We start from the raw sequence: 18837 nt of genomic DNA on the forward strand, positions 1-18837 counted from the left end.
GATCCCAGCCACCGCTCCAAGACACTGCACACAGTGTGCCTACGAAGAGAACCACAGGACAAACGTCCAATGTCCCACTGAGTCTGGCAGAGCTGGGTTCAAACCCCAACTCTGCCACGAACCAGCTGTGTGACTCTGGGCAAGTTGCTTAACCTCTCTGAGCCTCTGTTTCCTTCTCCCTCAAATGAGGATAGCAATAGACAAGTTGCTTCCCATCTCAGGGCCTCAGTTTCCTCTTCTATAATACTGAGGTTGGATAATCTATTTCTAAATTCCCATCCAGCTCAGCAGGCCTCAGACCCCCTGGTGCTGGGAGTGGCATTTGTCCCTCCTCCTCCCTCGCAGAGGGGAAAACAGTCCCACCCAGGTTCCCACCCCACAAGAAAGCTCCAGCAGTCCTAAGGCAGATCTGCAGCATGGGGTGAATCGCCTCTGTTCTGCAGAAAAAGTAAGAGGGAAAGGTTGCCAATCAGGGGCTACCTCAAAATATAATCATAAGTTTTGGATCATGAGGAGAGAGAGGAAGAGAGAGAGAGACAGACAGAGAGACAGAGCAGGGGGCGGGGAGGGAGCCTTCTTCAAGGCCAGTTCCCCTCCCGAGCTGGAAACCTGTGTGTGTGAGGATGAAGGGAGCAGAGCAGAGGCAAAGGCTGGCCTTCTGATGGAGCATGGGGTGCCCACTTTGAACGGTGGCCTTTGTGCCTGCCTATTCAGGGCGGCCTCAGGACAATGGGGGGCAGACACGCAGGGGAAGACAATGCCAGGGACACGGCTGCCGCTTTGCATTCCCTTTGAAGTGGCTCTGCCCTGGCCCCCCGCCGGCTCCAAAAAGAATGCTTTTGTTGCCGGCTCCAAAGATGCTGTAAGATGCTGTGGAAAAAGTAACCGGAGGGGATCTGCTCGATTAAAAAAAAATTAAAGATAAGAAACAAATCAAGCCGGCCACGTGGGGGCTGGCGGTAGCTTTGAACCCTGAGAAGAGAAGGGACATCTCGGTCCAACCTTTTATCTCTCTAGGGGAAGGGACTGGCTTCTGGGAGGCCCTCTCAATGGGAGCAGAGACTTGGTGGGTGGGAGCCGGGGGCCAGGGTAGGAGTTCCTAGCCTGCCGGGATCTCCTAGAAGGGTCTCCAAAGCCGGAGCTGGGACTCTGAAAGCCAAAGTTCACTCTAGTGCTGGTGCTTGGGCAGAAAAATGCTGGAGGCAGGACCAGAATAATAATCCGGCTTACTGAGTTAGCGTGTGCCAGGCATGGGGTAAGTGCTTGCCTTACTGCCTGTGTGATTACCTTAAAAATGCTTCGCTGTTAATCGTGTGGTGAATGCGCGCGCAAACTGACTCTACATCGTAGAGGTGGAGGTTCACACCAGAACTACCTAAATCAGGAAACCACACTGTTTGGGTTCAAGGCTGCAGGGAGCAGGTTGAGCCGGTCTAGCACTCAGAGAGTTCCAGGGGGTGCTGTCCATACTGTGGTTTTTTCATGTTACTTCCTGGAGTTGTGCAGTGTACAACCTGTGCATTGACACATGGTGCCCCTGCCGGGGGTGGTTAAGTAATATATGAAGGGTTCTCATCAGGAATCCACACCTTCAAATACCGTTATCAAAATCAACATCAAGGAAGTGTTAATTAGCCTGAGGATTGTTGGGAGTAGTTTTCTTTTTAAATACTGGTGATGTAAATGGACTTCAAGATAGGGGGTTGGTTGGTAAGGTTGTACAGGCCTCACTGCCTGTGAAAAACGAGATGTAAGGACATGGGAAGGCCAGCAGTCTAATACTAGCTTGGCACTGTGTCTGGCTCATTGTAAGTGAGCCATTTGGTATAATTATCCCCTTTCTATTGCTGAGGAAGCTGAGGCTCAGAGAGGTAAAACAATTTGACCAAGCACACACTGCTGGTAAATGGGGTGCCAGATTTTGTGACACTCTCGGGCTCTCAAACGCTGGCCTCCTCTGACTTTGAGAGGGAGCCTTTTTCAATTGGGTAGTAGCTTGGTCGAATCGTGACTTTTCGTGGCCTTCAGGCCACATGTGCCAAGGCCCCCAGCTCAACAGCACTAGGTACCTGGCCCATGAGCCACAGGTCCTTCAGAACTTTTGGATCTCCCCTGAGCATCTGGGGAACTCTTCATGCCTGCCATGCCCTGAGGTTGCCCCCAGAGGCTTTTTTGCAGGAAGTTTTCAAAGGGGCAGGGCCAAAGGAGGTCTTGGATTGGTGGACAACCCCCGGGTCCCTTTTTATCATTTCTGAGCACCTCACCCCACTTATGTGTGCTGTCAAGGGCCAGCACCTGGGGCTCTTCTTTGGAGGACTCCTAGGGGCTTGCAGCTCATTTTGTCCGCACCGTGGAGAGTCTAAAGAGCCTGGGAATTAACACGCCCCACCAGAAGCGGTGTATGAAAGCTCCCTTGCCCCGGCTGGGGCGATTCCAAGGTGGAGTTCACCCTCCAGAGACCCCTATGAGATCAGGTTGAAGCTGCCCTCTTCAGGGCTTTGCCTGAGATCACAACATGCTTAGTTCTGTCCTTCCCCACCCTGCTCCCCGCCATTCCCTCGCCAGTCCCCCTGGGAGCACTTCCTGAGCACATCACGCGTGCCTGAGTCCTTACCTCGGGGTCTGCTCCTGGGGCTGCAGACCTAAGACGGCTGCACCCACAGGAAGCCCACGCGGCTGGAGAAGGCCCTGCGTGAAGCTCTGCTCCATCTTGCATGGGCACCAACTCACCCTGGGGAGTGAGAATGCAGCGTGCACTTGGAGAAAGCAGTGGGAAGGCACGCGCTCTGCTTCAGGGGCCCACCAGGTGGACTAGCTGCCTCAACTGCCTTCCCCGATGCCCTCGCTGATGCTCTCAGGGGGACCCCTCCATCTCCTCCAGTGAGGGAGTGGCTGAGTCAGGACTTAAACCCAGGTCTTTTGTCACAAGTCTATGGCTTAAAAACAAACATCACTCCCCTTCCCCCCAAAAAGCCATACACGTTTATTGTCTGCAGGCCCTGTGCTTGGAACTTTTCCAAGTACCTCATCTTCCAAGTTCTTTCTCAATGCCCCACAGGTGATCAATAGACGGAAAGAGACACAGAGGCCACATCAGGGACAGAGACTGTGAGCTCTGCAGGAAGCAGAGGATAGAGAGGAAGGGAGAGGGGACCTGAGAGCCTGGGAAGGCCATGACCCCAGGGGTCTAGTGCTTTTCCTGTCTGTGTCTGGCAGCCAGTGTCTCTGGGTAACCAGCCTCTTTCACCAGGCAACCCTGGTGGCTCTGGCCTGCTGGACTCCTGGACAGGCATCTCAGCCTCTATCCCAGGGGCTGCCTCTTTACGGCTCTCCTGGGTTCCAAGGAGTCCTCAGTGGTTCTCAAAGCCAAAGAGCTGTTTATCCTCAGCTCCTGGGCTCCCAGCAGCCCACAGGTTGGCATGGGAAGGCAGCCTGTGTCTCCCCACCCCTCCTGTGGGTGAAGCTCCTGCTTGCACCCCTGGGGACTATAGCCCAGTACTCAAGTGGCCTACTCAGCCCAAGCTCCCCACCAGCCTGAGCAAGAGCCTGAGAGGGACCCTAGCCTGCCTGATCCAGGGTGTGCTAAGTAATGTGCCAGGCGCTGCAGGGGGAGGAAAGAGAGACACAGGGCTAGCTCCCTGCACTCTGGAGCATGGGGCCCAGGATACAGGCCTGGCAGGCCCCAGTGGTCAGTAGGCTGAGTTAGACTGGCAGGGACTCAACACAGGGAGAGGAAGCCTGTTCTCAGGAGGTCAGGAAGGCTTCCTGGAGGAGGTGTGTGAACCAAGCTTTGATTCCTAGAGCCAGAGGGCTGTAGAGAGGACCAGGAAACCATTGCTGCCTTTTACCAGGCTCTTGACCCACCTAGCCTGGCCTTGTGTTTGACCCACCTATTTCCCACAACCCTGCAAGGGGACATCCTGTCCTTTCTTGATTCTAAATGAGAAAACTGAGGCACAGAGAGATTATAGAGCCACAGAGCCTGGTTGGGCCCAGGTGGGAGCTGTCAGTCCGTGGGGGGCACGGAGACCCTGCAAAGGAATAAATCACTGTCATTCAAGGCCAAATGTTCTCTAGCAGGAGCGGGGCACTGTGTGGGCTTAGGATGGGGACCACCAGAGGGGAGAAGGCTTCACAAAGGAGGAAACTTTATTTATGGCTGTGTTGGGTCTTCGTTGCTGCGCGCAGGCTTTCTCTAGTTGTGGTGAGCAGGGGCTACTCTTTGTTGCGGTGCGTGGGCTTCTCATTGCGGTGGCTTCTCGTTGCGGAGCATGGGCTCGAGGATGCATGGGCTTCAGTAGTTGTGGCTCCCGGGCTGTAGAGCACAGGCTCAGTAGTTGTGGTGCACGGGCTCGGTTGTTCTGTGGCATGTGGGATCTTCCCAGACCAGGGTTCGAACCCGTGTCCCCTGCATTGGCAGGTGGATTCTTAACCACTGTGCCACCAGGGAAGTCCAGGAGGAAACTTTTAAACTGGGCTCTTGCAGGATGAGTAGGAGTTTGTTTAGGGCAGAGGAGGGCATTCTAGGCAGAGAGAACAAGTGCTCAAGTATGGAGGTGGGAGAGACAGCAAGGAGGAGCTTTCGAGTAGTTGGAAGGTGGCTGGGCGGAGATGAAGTTGGGGACAGCATGTAGCACATAATAGACACTCAAAAATGTATTGGATGAATGAAAGGATTGTATCCCCAAGGTCTGTTAGTATGTGGGAGTTCAACAAATATTTGTCAAAGAATGAATGAAGGAAACAACTGTATTTCCCTCATCCAGCACGGTCAGTGCCTGGCACCTACCTGGCACTCAGTACATATTTGCTGAGTTAACGAATGAATTAATGAAGTGGTGATGTAATGGAATTAGCCGGGGGAGATGACTGCCGTGGCCTCCCAATTCGGACAGCCAGTGACTGTGCCATTCAATCCCCGCCGCCCCTGCCCCCATCGGTGCGCGCTCTAACGCGGAGCAGATGGCGGGGGCGGCGCGGGCCGGCGGGGCAGGGCTCTGCGTCCAGGCGGCGGCAGCCGGGCCTGATTAGGGCCCCCTCCCGCTGGCTGCCGCTGGCGCTTTGAAGTGAGCCGCGGACGGGCCGCTCCGGCCGCCTGGCCGTCCCTGCCGCCAGGCCGTCGGTCCGGGGCTGGCGGCGGGGCTGGCGGCGCGTGTTTATCCAGGTGCGGGCTGGGGGCTGGGCGCGGGGATCCTCTTTCCTCCAGGCCCATCTGGGACTTCAAAGCGCAGCGCAGGGCTCAAAGGCGGCCTCCGGGTGGGGGTGGGGCGGATGGGGGTGGGGTGGGGGGCCAGAGCGGGCCTCGGGCTTCTTGCGCTCAGCCGGGCTCCAGGCCAGCTGGGGTCCCGGCACCGCTGTCCCCCACCGCCACCCCTGGAGAGCGCTTTATCGAGCGCCTACTGTGTGCCAGGAGCTGTGCTCCCCGGCTGTGCGTGTAGGATATCCTGACCGTTCACTGCATCTGCAGAGACAGGCCATGCTATGATCCCTATTTTACAGGTGAGAAAACTGATGCTCAGGAAGGTCAAGGACTTGCCTGGCACCTCTATGGCCACCTGACATCCACCAGGGCCTCTCTGCATCCCTGCCTTTAGGAGCAGCCCCCTTCCAGTTCTGTCTTGAGGCTTGGCCCTCCCGGGTGTAGGCACAATGGTTAGTTGATTATAAAGGCAGTGGCTGGAATGTCTTGAGCCCCTGCCATGTGCCAGGTGTGTGCCAGGCCTGGGCTACTGCTCCATCTGTTCACACCACCCTGTGAGGTGGGCATGGCCACTGTTGTCCTAATTTCAGAGAAGTCAAGAAACTTGCCCAAAGCCACACAGCTAATAAATGCCGGAGCCCAGATTTGGACTTAGGGCCAGTTCTCCAGAGTTCTCCCTCTGCCCATCAGATTCTACCGTACTTCCTCCAAGGAGCTCTCCCAGGTAGACCCAGCTCAGGGCTGTTTCAGTCAGCAGAACAGCCAATAGAATTTAGTTATCTACACCCACCATACATCTCATCTTGCTACTCAGGCACCGGCAGCACTGGCATCACCGGGGATCTTGTTAGAAATGCAGAATCTCAGGCCCGCCCCAGAATATACAGAATGAAATTCGTATTTTAAAAGATTCCCAGTGGGGACATCCCTGTCGGCGCAGTGGTTAAGAATCCGCCTGCCAATGCAGGGGACAGGGGCTCGAGCCCTGGTCCGGAAGATCCCACGTGCTGCAACTAAGCACGTGCGCCACAACTACTGAGCCTGCACTTTAGAGCCCGTGAGCCACAACTACTGAGCTGCGTGTCCCAACTACTGAAGCCTGTACATCCCAGAGCTGGTGCTCCGCAACAAGAGAAGCCACCGCAATGAGAAGCCTGCGCACTGCAACTTAGAAGCCTCCGCTCGCCGCAACTAGAGAAAGCCCACCTGCAGCAATGAAAACCCAACGCAGCCAAAAAGAAATAAAATTACGAAAAGAAAAAAAAGATTCCCAGTGAATTGGACATGCATTAAAGTTTGAGGGGCACTGGACTAAAGGGCGTTTTGGCTAGAAGTCTGTTATTGTCACTGTGTGGGAACTTGTCTTTGGGAAGTTGTTCCTCCCTCATCACACTGGGAGTTCCTCAAGGCAAGAGCTGAGCCTTCTCCATTAGACCAGAAGTGATTCCGGGGCAGTGGCCATGCTTCCCTCAACAGACTGGGATCTCTCCAAGCACAGGTGTAGGGCCTCCCCCACCAAACTGGGAACTTAGCAGAAGCCGGACCAGGAGCTTGCCTGAAGCTAGTGGTGCCTCCCCCATCTGACTGGGAGTCTCTGGGATCCCTTGTGAAACTTGGCTCTTTGCCGGTTTGGGAGCCACCTGCAAGGAGAGGTATCTGATGTTCATGCCTTTCCAGAGGATGGAGAAGCCTGGGGTGGAAGTATGCCTTGATCCCAGGAGCCTCATGACCCTCTTCCTGGCCTAGGGTGTGCCTGTGTGAGTGTCCTGGAGGGGTGCGGTAGGGGAGAGGACAGATTCCAGCCACGGAGGGACCATGTGTGTTCCTGACACCAGGCCTCTCTGGGCAAACATTTGTCCTTTTGTGTCACCAAGGGACCATTCAGGCAGCAGGAAGCCCAGGCAGGCGCAGGAGTGAGCCTGCTGGCAGCAGGAGGGTATTTTTAGAGCTTTGCCTGACAGCCCTTTATTAAGCTGTTGCTGCCTCCGTCCTGGCCCCCAGCCCCTTCTGGCTTGGGCAGAAAAGAAAACGCATTATCATTTTGTTAAGAAGAGGGTCCTGGCAGCCCTTCCTTGGTCTCTTGCCCACTGGACAGGTTATTTCTCGCTGTGTCTGGGGTCCAGGCACCCCTGCTGGCACTTCCAGCGTGCCCTGCAGCCTGACCCTTCACACATCTGGCAGTGATAAATGGCTTCAGCGTCGCTGCCATCACCTTGCACCCTCTGATCCCGCTCACTTTGTTCTCTCTTTAAAGCCAGTGGGCGGGTTGGGGGGGGCTCTCTCTCTTCTTCCCCTTCTCCATCAGCCGTCTCCTGGATACTTGCAGGCCTGTGCTCTGATACCACTTGAAAGGGACCGCGACACTCAGTTATCTGGTCTGGGAAGTCCGGCCATGAGCTGTCTGTGCTGACTGGTGGAGTGTGCGGGGTGGGAGAGTCCGCCTGTGTGTGGATGTATATGTGTGCATGAGTTCCATGTGCGTGCCTGTGTTTGCTCGTGTGTGTGTGTGTAGATCTGGGGATGTGTTAACGTGTGCCTTTTAATTATTATAGCTTTATAATTCATTTTGATATCCAGTAGGGCAAGACTACCTCATTCCCACTGCACCCACAAACATCCTCTGTTCTTTTAAAACTTTCTTGATGACCCAGTAGTTCCACTCTTAGGAATACACTCAACAAGTTTGTGCACAAATGTGGATCAAAATACAAGTAGCAGAATGCTATCTGCAGTGTCTCCAAGCTGGAAACTACCCAAATGTTGGTGAGCAGTAGAATAGCTAAATAGATGGTGAGTTAGTTGTACATTGGGATATTACACAGAAATGAGAATAAATGATTGACAACTCAGGCAACAACATGGATGGATTGCATAATCGTGATGCTGAGTGAAAGCGGCCAGATATAAAAGAGGACGTAAGGTATGATCCCAGGTGGAGGGACTTCAAAACCAGGCAAAGCTAGTCGATTAAGATAGAGGCCTTAAAGGTGGTAGTGACTGCAGGGGAGTACAAGGAGGTCTTCTGGGGCAATATTCTGTTTCTTGATCTAAGTCTTGGTGAAGTGGTGTGTTTCACTTTGTAAAACTTCATTGAGCTGTACACTTCTAATCTGTGCGCTTTTCTGAGTGTATGCTATTCTTGTATTATAGTCCTTCCTCCACAGGATTTTTTAGAATCAGCTTATCGAGTTCCATGAAAAATGCTGTTGGGGTCTTGTTTGGAATCGCATTATGTTATAGATTAATTTGGGAAGATCTGACCTCTTTACAACATTGGTTCTTTTCCTCCATGAACATGGTATATCTCCACTTAAGACCAACACGTACGGGGTGTGGGGGTGGGATGAATTGGGAGATTGGGATTGACATATATACACTAATATGTATAAAATAGATAACTAATGAGAACCTGCTGTATAGCACAGTGAACTCTACTTAGTGCTCTGTGGTGACCTAAATGGAAGGAAATCCAAAAAAGAGGGGACATATGTATACATATGGCTGATTCACTTCACTGTACAGTAGGAACTAACACAATATTGTAGAACAACTATACCCCAATAAAAATTAAAAAAAAAAAATCTCTTATTCTAAAAAAAAAAAAAAAAAAATCAACCTTTACATCTCCTCAGTAGTAAAGTCTTATGGTTTTCTCCAGAGTCCTGTGAAGTTCTGATTGGGTTTGTTCCGAGGTGCCTTGTGTGTTGTTGTTATTGTGAAGGGGATTTTTAAATTTTATGTTTTCAAATCTTTTAAAAAAAATTGTGGTAAGGGCTTCCCTGGTGGCGCAGTGGTTGAGAGTCCGCCTGCCGATGCAGGGGACACGGGTTCATGTCCCGGTCCGGGAGGATCCCACATGCCGCGGGGTGGCTGGGCCCGTGAGCCATGGCCGCTGAGCCTGCGTGTCCAGAGCCTGTGCTCCGCAACGGGAGAGACCACAACAGTGAGAGGCCCGCGTACCGCAAAAAAAAAAAAAAAATTGTGGTAAAATATACATAACATAAAATTTACCATCTTAACCTTTTTAAAGTATATAGTTCAGTATTAAGTACATTCACATTGCCGTGCAACAATCACCATCGTCCATCTCCAGAACATTTTTATCTTCTCACACTGAAACTCCGTACTCACTAAACACTATCCTCTTTCCCCTCCCTCCCAGCCTCTGGAAACCACCATCCTATTTGTTGTCTCTATGAATGTAACTATTATATGTACCTCGCATAAGTGGAATCAGACAATATTCATCCTGAAATTGACTGGCTTATTTCACTTAGTATAAAGGCTTCAAGGTTCATCCATGTTATAGGGTGTGTCAAAATCTCCTTCCTTTCTAAGGCTAATTCTACTGGATGTACATACCATGTTTTGTTTATCCATTCATTCATCTATGGACATTTGGGTTGTTTCTACCTTTTAGCTATTGTGAATTATGCTGCTATAAACATTGCTGTACAAATATGTTTGAATCCCTGCTTTCACTTCTTTTGGGTATATGTCCCGAGGTGGAATTGCTGGATCATATGGTAATTCTGTGTTTAAGTTTTTGAGAAACTGCCCTACTATCTTCCACAGTGGCTGCACCATTTTCCTTCAAATTAATTTTGAAGCTGTTGGGTTTTTGAAAATGGATCTTGCAGTTGTGTGCACATTCCTGAGTATATACATACATAGGGTGTGTGTGTGTGTGTGTGTGTGTGTGTGTGTGTGTGTAGTGGTCACACTAACAAAGAGCATGGCCTTTAGATAACTTAGAATGCTTCTGACTGCACAGCACAGAAACCCCACATCCAGGTGGCTTAAAGAGCCAGGAGTTTTATTATTTCACGCCCCCCCCCCCCCGGGGGTCTAGAGGTGAGGTGGGCTTTGGGCTCGATGACATCATTCTGTCTTTCGCATTGCCACTCGCAAAGCCAGATGATTGTAAAGTGACTGCTTGTGACAAGAGCAGCCGCAGGCTTCTTTGACCATGTCCAGCAGGACAGAGAAGGCTCATCCCTAACCACGGACTATGGCTTTCTTCCTCTGCAAGCAAAGGACTCCAGTAGTCCAAAGACAGGCCTCTGAAGGATTGTGGGTACGGGCCATCAAAAGCAAAGCACGCGGAAGCCAGAAGTTGGGAACCGCTGCACAGAAAGGTGGAAGGCCCCCGAGGGGGTCTAGCAGAGACCAGTGCTGTCCGTTACAAGAGCATCGATTAACTCAGAGCCTACTCTCTCTGCAAGCTCAGGCTGGCTACTCTCACACGTGCGGGGAGCAGCCACAGCTCCTGGGTCCCTTCCAAATGTGACAATATGTGGTCCATAAAGGAGACTCTCTTCCTGTACATATTTCATCAGTGAGGAAACTTTTCATAAAAGCACCAGCCCATTTTCCCTCAGGCCTCATTGGCCAGAATTGCATCCCAGGTGGATCCTGAGAAGGATGGGGGATGGACTCACCATGGCTGGTTAGACTGATCTAACCCATCTGGGGAGAACACCATTCCTGGACTTGTGGCGACCTGGAGGAGGGTGGACACCTGTCAAGATGGAGGTGGGAAGGAAGGAGCTGCGACTCTGAGCCTTTCCTTCCAATCGCTCTGTCCTGACCTCCAAGGCCCACAATTGCTCCTTGGGGGAGAGAGTGTGCAGGGGTTTGCACGTGTGTGGGTGGGGTCATGGAGTCAGGGAAGACTTCCTGCAGGAAGTGAAACTCAGCCGTGTGGGAGGGAGAGAAGGAGCCTGTTCCTGGACTTGGGGGAAACGTGGGCAGAAGGGTGCGATCAGAATGAGCGGGGACGTTCCCATTTCCAGCAGAGAAAATGCTGGTTGTACCAGTTTTGTCTTTCATCTGTACACTTCTTGAATAGAGGAGCAGGCCTTTAAAAGCAGCTCAAATCTGAATCCAGTGATTCTTTCATTCATCCAACAGTTACTTTTGAGCACCTACTCAAGCACAGGGGATAGAGCAGCAAATTAAGCAAAGCCAGTGCCCTCATGGCCCTCCACTCAAGAGGAAAGGTCACCTGCTCAACCTTCTGCCCTGGCATGTGTTGCCGTCTGCCCAGCTTAGATGGACAGGCGCCGTCTGTGTCCCACACCGTCTGCGGTCCTCAAGCGCGGGACCCCATCTGGGTGATTCTGGACCCCAGCAATCAATGCGAAATTCACAATGTTTCACAGTGGACCTGCCTCTCTGAGGTTCCCTCCACAGCCCAGAGCCTCCCGTTCAGGACACAGAGTTTTCAAGGTGTCTCTTTGACAGGCAGTAGGAGACAGAGTAAACAAGATGGATGTTATATTGAGTGAATCTGACTTCATAAACAGCTAGCCCTTCATCTTGCTCGATAGTAAGCAGATTAAAAAAACTTAGGGGGACGTAGTGGTTGCTGTAGTATGCGACCCAGGCTGCCCCCATAGGACGTTGGTTCATTCCCCCAGCTGTGGAATGCTGGTGGCTGATGGCTCAGGTGAGTCCTTCCCCTTGGCAGGAGGAGCACCCCTGTCTATGCTTATGCCACCTCTCTAGATGAATGTGGTCCGTATTTGATGAGTGGCCTGGGTGCAGGACAAAGGCTAGACCCTGCCTTAGTTTGGGGGTGACTCTGAAGGGCCTTAAGGATCCCAAAGCCTTCTGTGGGGTTGCCAGAGGCCTCTGTTTGAGCTGGATGGCAGCCCACTTCTCCCTTTGCCCAACCCAGATTCCCTCACCCTTGGGGTAGGGACCCCAGGAGGACTCCTGGTGATCTTCCACGCATAAACCTTCATTTCTTCACCTGATGCCTGGGATGCAGTCTGAGAGAGGTGGTCTGTACTAAATTTAAATGAAAGAACTATTTTAGAATTTTCAAATTTCCCATGCTACATGCACATACACTCACGCACACACACACACATACGTTTGGGGAGAGTTTAAAATATTGCAGAGTGAGGAAGAAGTATTGTTCATCTAGATGACAAAGGATCAGACTAGGTGTCTTCAGTTAGTTTATTTCTTTCCTGATGTTATATAGATAAATGCACAGCTCCCACTTAAAAACACTGCAGTTTTATAATACATGGCACTTATGGAACATTTGCCAAGCAGTTTACATACATTTCCCATCTTGTCCTCACCATAATCATATGAGAGTATAGGGCTATCACGGGTGTTCATCATACTGTTATCATTAGCATTTTAAGGTGAGGGACGTGAGGCTCAGAGAGGTTAAGTAACTTATCTAAGATCACACAGATGTGTCAGGGTTTGATCAGGGAAACAGAACCTCCGTAATACAGAAAATGGATTTATTACGGGCGTTATACTTTATGTGATTGTTCAGGCTGTTACCTCTGTGTCTGGAGTTGAGCCTAAAGTCAGTCTGACTGATGCCTGGGAAGGAAAGGTGGATGTGGATGAGAGCAAGGACAAATTAGAAGTAGCATCTGTCTCTCACCTTTTCCAACCTGGGTGCTGAGGGTGACCTGTAGGAGAAGCTGGTGTGCTTCACCATGGAACTGTACACATATCTGGCCCAGGACTGGAAGATGCCGAGGGAGATCTGGAAGGAGCTGGAGAAGCCAGGGGCTGCCCCTGCCAGTGAGGATGGCCAGCAGATTGCTGGCAGCATGGGCAGGCCATCGCAGGGCCTGGGACCCTGCATGACCTTCAGAGCATAAAAAATATGGTTGCTGCTTCATTTCTGCCTTCCAGATCTCACACATAAGGTCTGTTTTGGCCAACACTACCTCAGAACAACAAGGAAGTTCTGGGACAATGTGGTTCTAGCTTAGCTGAGTTGATGCAGTGTGAAGGGATTGCAGATACTAAGGGGTAAAGCCAGAATCCAGGTGTGTCTGTCTTCTACCAAAACCCACAGGGTACGATTTTCACTTTATCAGAGCGTGTGGGAAAGGAGCCGATGGAGATGTGAGGTTACACCCGCAAATGTGACTTTGAGACTTGTCAGTGGGTGGAGTGTCCTGGTGCAGCAGTAGGGAGGAGTGGAGACTGTAGCAAACTGAAGAACGCATGCCCTGTCTAAAGGGGATGGCCATTCTCCAGCTCCACCCGGTTGCAGCCATTCAGAAATGTGGGCACGGTATGGCCAGATAACCTGATTTTTTTTTTAACTATAAGGTGGAGATGATAAATCTGAAATGTGTGTGTGTGTATGTGTGTGTGTGTTTGTGTGTGTGTGTGAAATCTGCCAATTTGTGTATGTTGGCAACCAGTTTGAATTTTTTAGACATCACTGTGTAAGCCAAACAAACCCTGATTAGGATTGGATTTGAACTCTGGGCACACAGTGTGACCTTTGTCCCTGGTGACTTCTAAGGCTTTTTCCTGTTCAGCAGATTCTCCCCAACATGCTGGCTTAGCTATTGAGCTGCGGACTGAAGGCGCCCCATTTTCTCATAAGACTGGGAGGCAGCCCCCACCCTCTGGCTGCAGCTCCCACACCAGGATGGCTACCTTCCTTTCTTCTTGTTTTTAGTCACATCTCAATGGGGGATACGTCCTGAATAGACTCAGCCAGACAGAAAGGTTTAATCAGATTGGAGGCAAGGACCAAATTTTCTGTATCCACTCCTGGTGCCTCAGCCCCTTCTCCCCTGCATCATCCAGCTACGTGTTTGCTTTTTTTCTCTTGCACTAAGGACAATAGACTTTATTCTCTAATATGAAAATATTTTTATGTTTACTTCTGCACATTCATAAATGCAAAAAATATACTCATGGAAACTATGTTTGTTGATGCATTTTTCTACTTTCTTCCTCACTTTCTTTTCTCCCTCTCCCTCCCAATTTATGCCTGCAAGCTAGAAGTATCCCTCCAGGTCTCTGTCCATTCTCATATAGCCACATATGCACATATCACACACACACATAGACACGTACTCATGTACCATTAGAGGGTCTTCTCCATCCTTGTTTACATGACCAAAGCAAGATATTACGTGTGTCTCTCTGCATTTTGCTTTTCTCCTTCAGTGGTGTGGAAATCCCTTGGTCTAGCTCTAATTCATTCCTTGCAGGCTGAGGAGTAGTCTAGGCTATGCTGTGCCATCATTCCGTCAGTCATTTTCCACTGATGGACACTCAGGCTGCGTATTCGTTAAAGTGAGGCTGTGCTGTGGCCACAAGGAAGCTGTGGAATCACAGCGCCTTAACACAGCAAGAGTCTATTTCTTGTTCCTGTCCCAGGGCAGTGTGGTTGGGCACCTTTTGGATGGTGATCTCCAAACAGGGACTCAGGAATTGGGCGGTCACCACAGAGGGGAAGAGAGGGAGGGGAGATCGTGCAGTGGGCTTTATGGCCACACATCACTTCTTCCTCCGATATACTAGCTGGAACCCACTCACATGGACCCAACCGAGGTGTGAGGGAGTCTGGGAAACCAGGTCTTCCCTGTGTGTCAGTCTGCCACGCTTTTTTTTTTTTGTCATTATGAATAATAACTCAATAAACATCTTTTTTTCATTTTTCCCTAGGATATGGTACTTTAATTTCTATTAGATAGATTTCCAGGGTGAGGATTGGGTCAAAGGAAATCAAGATATATGTGTATATATTATTTATTTATTTATTTACTTTTGGCTGCGTTGGGTCTTCGTTGCTGCACATGGGCTTTCTCTAGTTGCAGCGAGCAGGGGCTACTCTTTGTTGTGGTGCGCGGGCTTCTCATTGCGGTGGCTTCTCTTGTTGCGGAGCACGGGCTCTAGGTGCGCAGGCTTTAGTAGTTGTGGCACATGGGCTCAGTAGTTGTGGCACACGGGCTTGGTTGCTCCGCGGCATGTGGGATCTTCCCGGACCAGGGCTCGAACCCGTGTCCCCTGCATTGGCAGGCGATTCTTAACCACTGCGCCACCAGGGAAATCCCTTGATATATATTTTTAAATGCAAAATTTTCATGTGACTCCTGGAGTTTTAATTGGTGTTGCCAGGTTTCTTCTAAAAAAGACAGTAATAATTTACATCTTCGGCAACAACATATGAATGTAGCTTTTCCCTAAATCCCTGCCAGCAATTGCATTCTTGTTCTTTTAAATTTCCCTCTGTGATATCTCATTGTCAGTTTAATTTGCATGTCCCTGACCACTAATGAGTGTGAGCATCTTTTCATTTGTTTGTGGCCACTTGGCTTCATTCTTTTGTGAATTGCCTATTCATGTCCTTTGCCATAATTTCTTTTGGGTTGTTTGCCCTTTTCTCTTCACTTTGTAAGAGCCCTTTGTATATTATAGATGGTAACCCCTTGTCCTCTGCATCACAAATATGTTTTTCGAATTTGTTATTTGTCTGTTAACTTTGCTCATGTCATCTTTTGCCTTACAAAAGATGAACATTGTTATGTAGTCAAATGCGTCTGTCTTTTTCGTTTCTGTATTCTAGATTTGCATTCTTGGAAGGTCTCTCCTTACTCAGGTCCTTTAAGAAGCTGCTTTCCCTTCATGGGCTGTGAACTGGAAGAGGCAACCCTCCTCACCACTCCTGAGTATTTGCAGCCGCCCTTGCTACTCCTGGCCATGTGAGGACCAAAGGCGCAGACTTGATTCCTACAGCACTTTCCAGGTTTTTGGTAGCTGAGCAATATGGGTCACGCAGATGGAGGTCAGGGAGGCAATCTGAACCTGGAGGGGCCCTGGGCTTGGAATCTGAGAGCCTGGATAACAGAACTGGTTCTGAGTTGCCTGCGTGACCTTGGCCGGATCACTTGACCTGACTGGCCCTCAATTGTCTCACCTGTAACATGGGGCATAACACTTTCCCTGCTGTGAATCTCAGATGATAAAATGAAGTTCAGGCACTCTGTAGGCTTTGAAACGCTGTTCAGAGGTTGAGATGCAACAATAACGTGACACCTGACAATTTCTGAGTCTTGACAAGGAGTGACTTTACATACATCATCTCATTTAATCCTCAGCAATCCCAGGTTATAAGGTACTGTTACCCTCTTCTTAGAAGTAAAGAAACATAGGCCCGGAGTGGGTAAGTTACAAGCCCAAGGTTGCACGGCAGATAAGTTGCAAAACAAAGATTCCAGAATTTGAGTTATTCCTAACCTGTGTTTGTGTGTGTGTGTGTGTGTGTGTGTGTGTGAGAGAGAGAGAGAGAGAGAGAGAGAGAGCAAGCGACAGGCTGCTAAGGAGAACTTTGCAGTATTTTAGAGAGATTATATAGAGCTTGAACATTACGTGAAAAGCATGGGAAATGCTGTAAAACACTCTGGGTGTTTCCTGGGAGGACCAGGAAAGGTCCTTCTTTCTGGGAGGACCATCTCCTGACCTTCGAAGTTATTAAAACCTGCCAAAGTGGAAAAGGGTGGCGTCCAAGCAAGACTGGGACCAGGAAGGGTGCATGAGACCTCTGACCTACAAGGGGCTGACCGCTGTGCCGGGGGAGTGGGGCATTGGTGTGGGAGGCACCGAGATACCACAGGTCTGGGGCTCATGGGGCTGAGGTGGCTCTGAGGGGTCGGAGTGGGGGCCGGGGCTCAGCTGGGCTTACACGGGCTGTGCCCTAAATACCTGAGCACTGGAGAGACACGTCGGTATGAGGTGCAGCTGCCCACTCCACAGATCCTAAATCCCTGCGTTGGAATGGCAGGCACTGTGATCACGTCCCACAGCCTGACTCCTCTTTCTTGCTGATAAAACCCTAATTAGATGGCCATGTCTTCAGGGAAGACTGGTCATCCTCCCAGTCAATGAGGTTGATCTTGACCATACTGGGCTAATCACAGAAATGCCATTCTCCTGGGCAGAGACGGGCCTGTGATGGAATTCTGGTCAATGAGGTATGAGGAGAAGTCAGGGGAGGGGCCCTCCTTAGCTTCTAAAATGAGTCTCAAGGTAAGGATGTTTCCTTTTTCCACCTTTGGACATTATTGTGTGAGGATGTGATCCTTGGCACAGCTGCAGCCATCCTGTAACCACGAGGAGAAGAATCAGCTCTCTAAAGGCAGCAGAGCAGAACAAACAGAAACATGATGGCTGGGAGTGATGATGGAATGAATTGACCAAATGTTTTGTGAGATGATACATTTCTCTCAGTTAAGCCACTTTGAATTGGGCGCTCTATTAATTACAGTCATGTGCAACCTGTCCTTGTACATTTTGCTGAGGTAGGAACAGAGTCAGAGTGGGAAGGTGAGGGAGACATTATCTAGTTAAGATAATTATCAAGTGCTTTAATCTCAGGACTACTTTACACTCCTAAATGTACTGAGGACCCCAGAGAATTTTGTTTATGTGGATTACAGCTATCAATATTCACCGTATTAGAAATTAAAACTGAGAAAATTAAAAAATGCTTATTTATTAATTTTTTAAAAGTCCTCTCATGTTAACATAATGTTTTCTAATGAAAAAGAACTAGATTTCCCCCCAAGAAAACAATTTGGTAGGAAGAACGGCATTGTTTTTCACCTTTGCGACTCTCCAAATGTCTGGCTAATAGAAGACAGCTGGATTCTCCTATCAGCTTCTGCATCCAATTTGTTCCAACATCACACGTCTTGTAGTCTCTGGAAAACTCCACTGTACGCTCAGGGAGGAATGAGAGTGAAAAAGGCAAATGACGTCTCAGCATTTGTATTAGTTTTCTGTGGCTGCTGTGACAAATTGCCTTAAACTTGGTGACTTGAAACAACAGAAATTTATTTTCTCACAGATCCAGATGCCAGAAGTCCAAAATCCAGGTATCAGCGGGACCATGCGTCTTCCACAAACTCTAGGGGAGAATCCATTCCTCGCCTCTTCCAGCTTCGGGTGGTCGTCTGCATTCCCAGGCTCGCAGCTGTGTCACTTCCATCTCTGCCTCCATCTTGACACCAGCTTCTCCTCTGTGTGTCTATCTTAGAAGGCCACTTATCGTTGGATTTAGGGCCCCGTGGATAATTCAGGTCGACCTCCTCATCTCAATATCCTTAGTAACATCTGAAAAGAACTTTTTGTCAGATAAGATCACGGTTGCAGTTTCTAGGGATTAGGACATGGGAATATCTATTGGGGGACCACTATTCAACCTACTACAGTATTATTATAAAAATACTTTTTTTTTTTTTTTTTTTTTTTTTTGCGGTACACGGGCCTCTCACTGTTGTGGCCTCTCCCATTGCAGAGCACAGGCTCCGGACTCGCAGGCTCAGCGGCCATGGCTCACGGGCCCAGCTGCTCCACGGCATGTGGGATCTTCCCGGACCGGGGCACGAACCCGTGTCCCCTGCATCGGCAGGCGGACTCTCAACCACTGCGCCACCAGGGAAGCCCTATAAAAATACTTTTAACCTGTGGACCCCCTGAAAGGATCTTGGGGGTTCCTGGGGTCCCTGGATCACACTTTGAAAACCAGAGATCTAGTTCAATGGTGTCCACATGCACTGCATAAGTAGTGCCCAAGCAAACAATGGAAGGAGGGCCAAATACACTTTGCCTAATAAACCAGGGAAAATAAAGTTTCTAGGGAGAGTCCTAGGGGAAGGATTCCAGAAAAAGTAGATAAGTGTCCAGTGTGTGAGAGAGGACCCAGGCCAGGTGGAAGACTGGGGGTTGGGGGGGAGGGACAATGGCAGGTGAAGGGCTTCTAAGTACAGGAATGCCTAGTTTGGGGTTGTTTGCTGGGTGGTACTGTAATATAACCCCCTCCGTCATCATAAAACCGATCAAGGCTG

This window comes from Phocoena sinus, chromosome 19, assembly GCF_008692025.1.
Source record: "Phocoena sinus isolate mPhoSin1 chromosome 19, mPhoSin1.pri, whole genome shotgun sequence".
Taxonomy (NCBI): Eukaryota; Metazoa; Chordata; class Mammalia; order Artiodactyla; family Phocoenidae; genus Phocoena; species Phocoena sinus.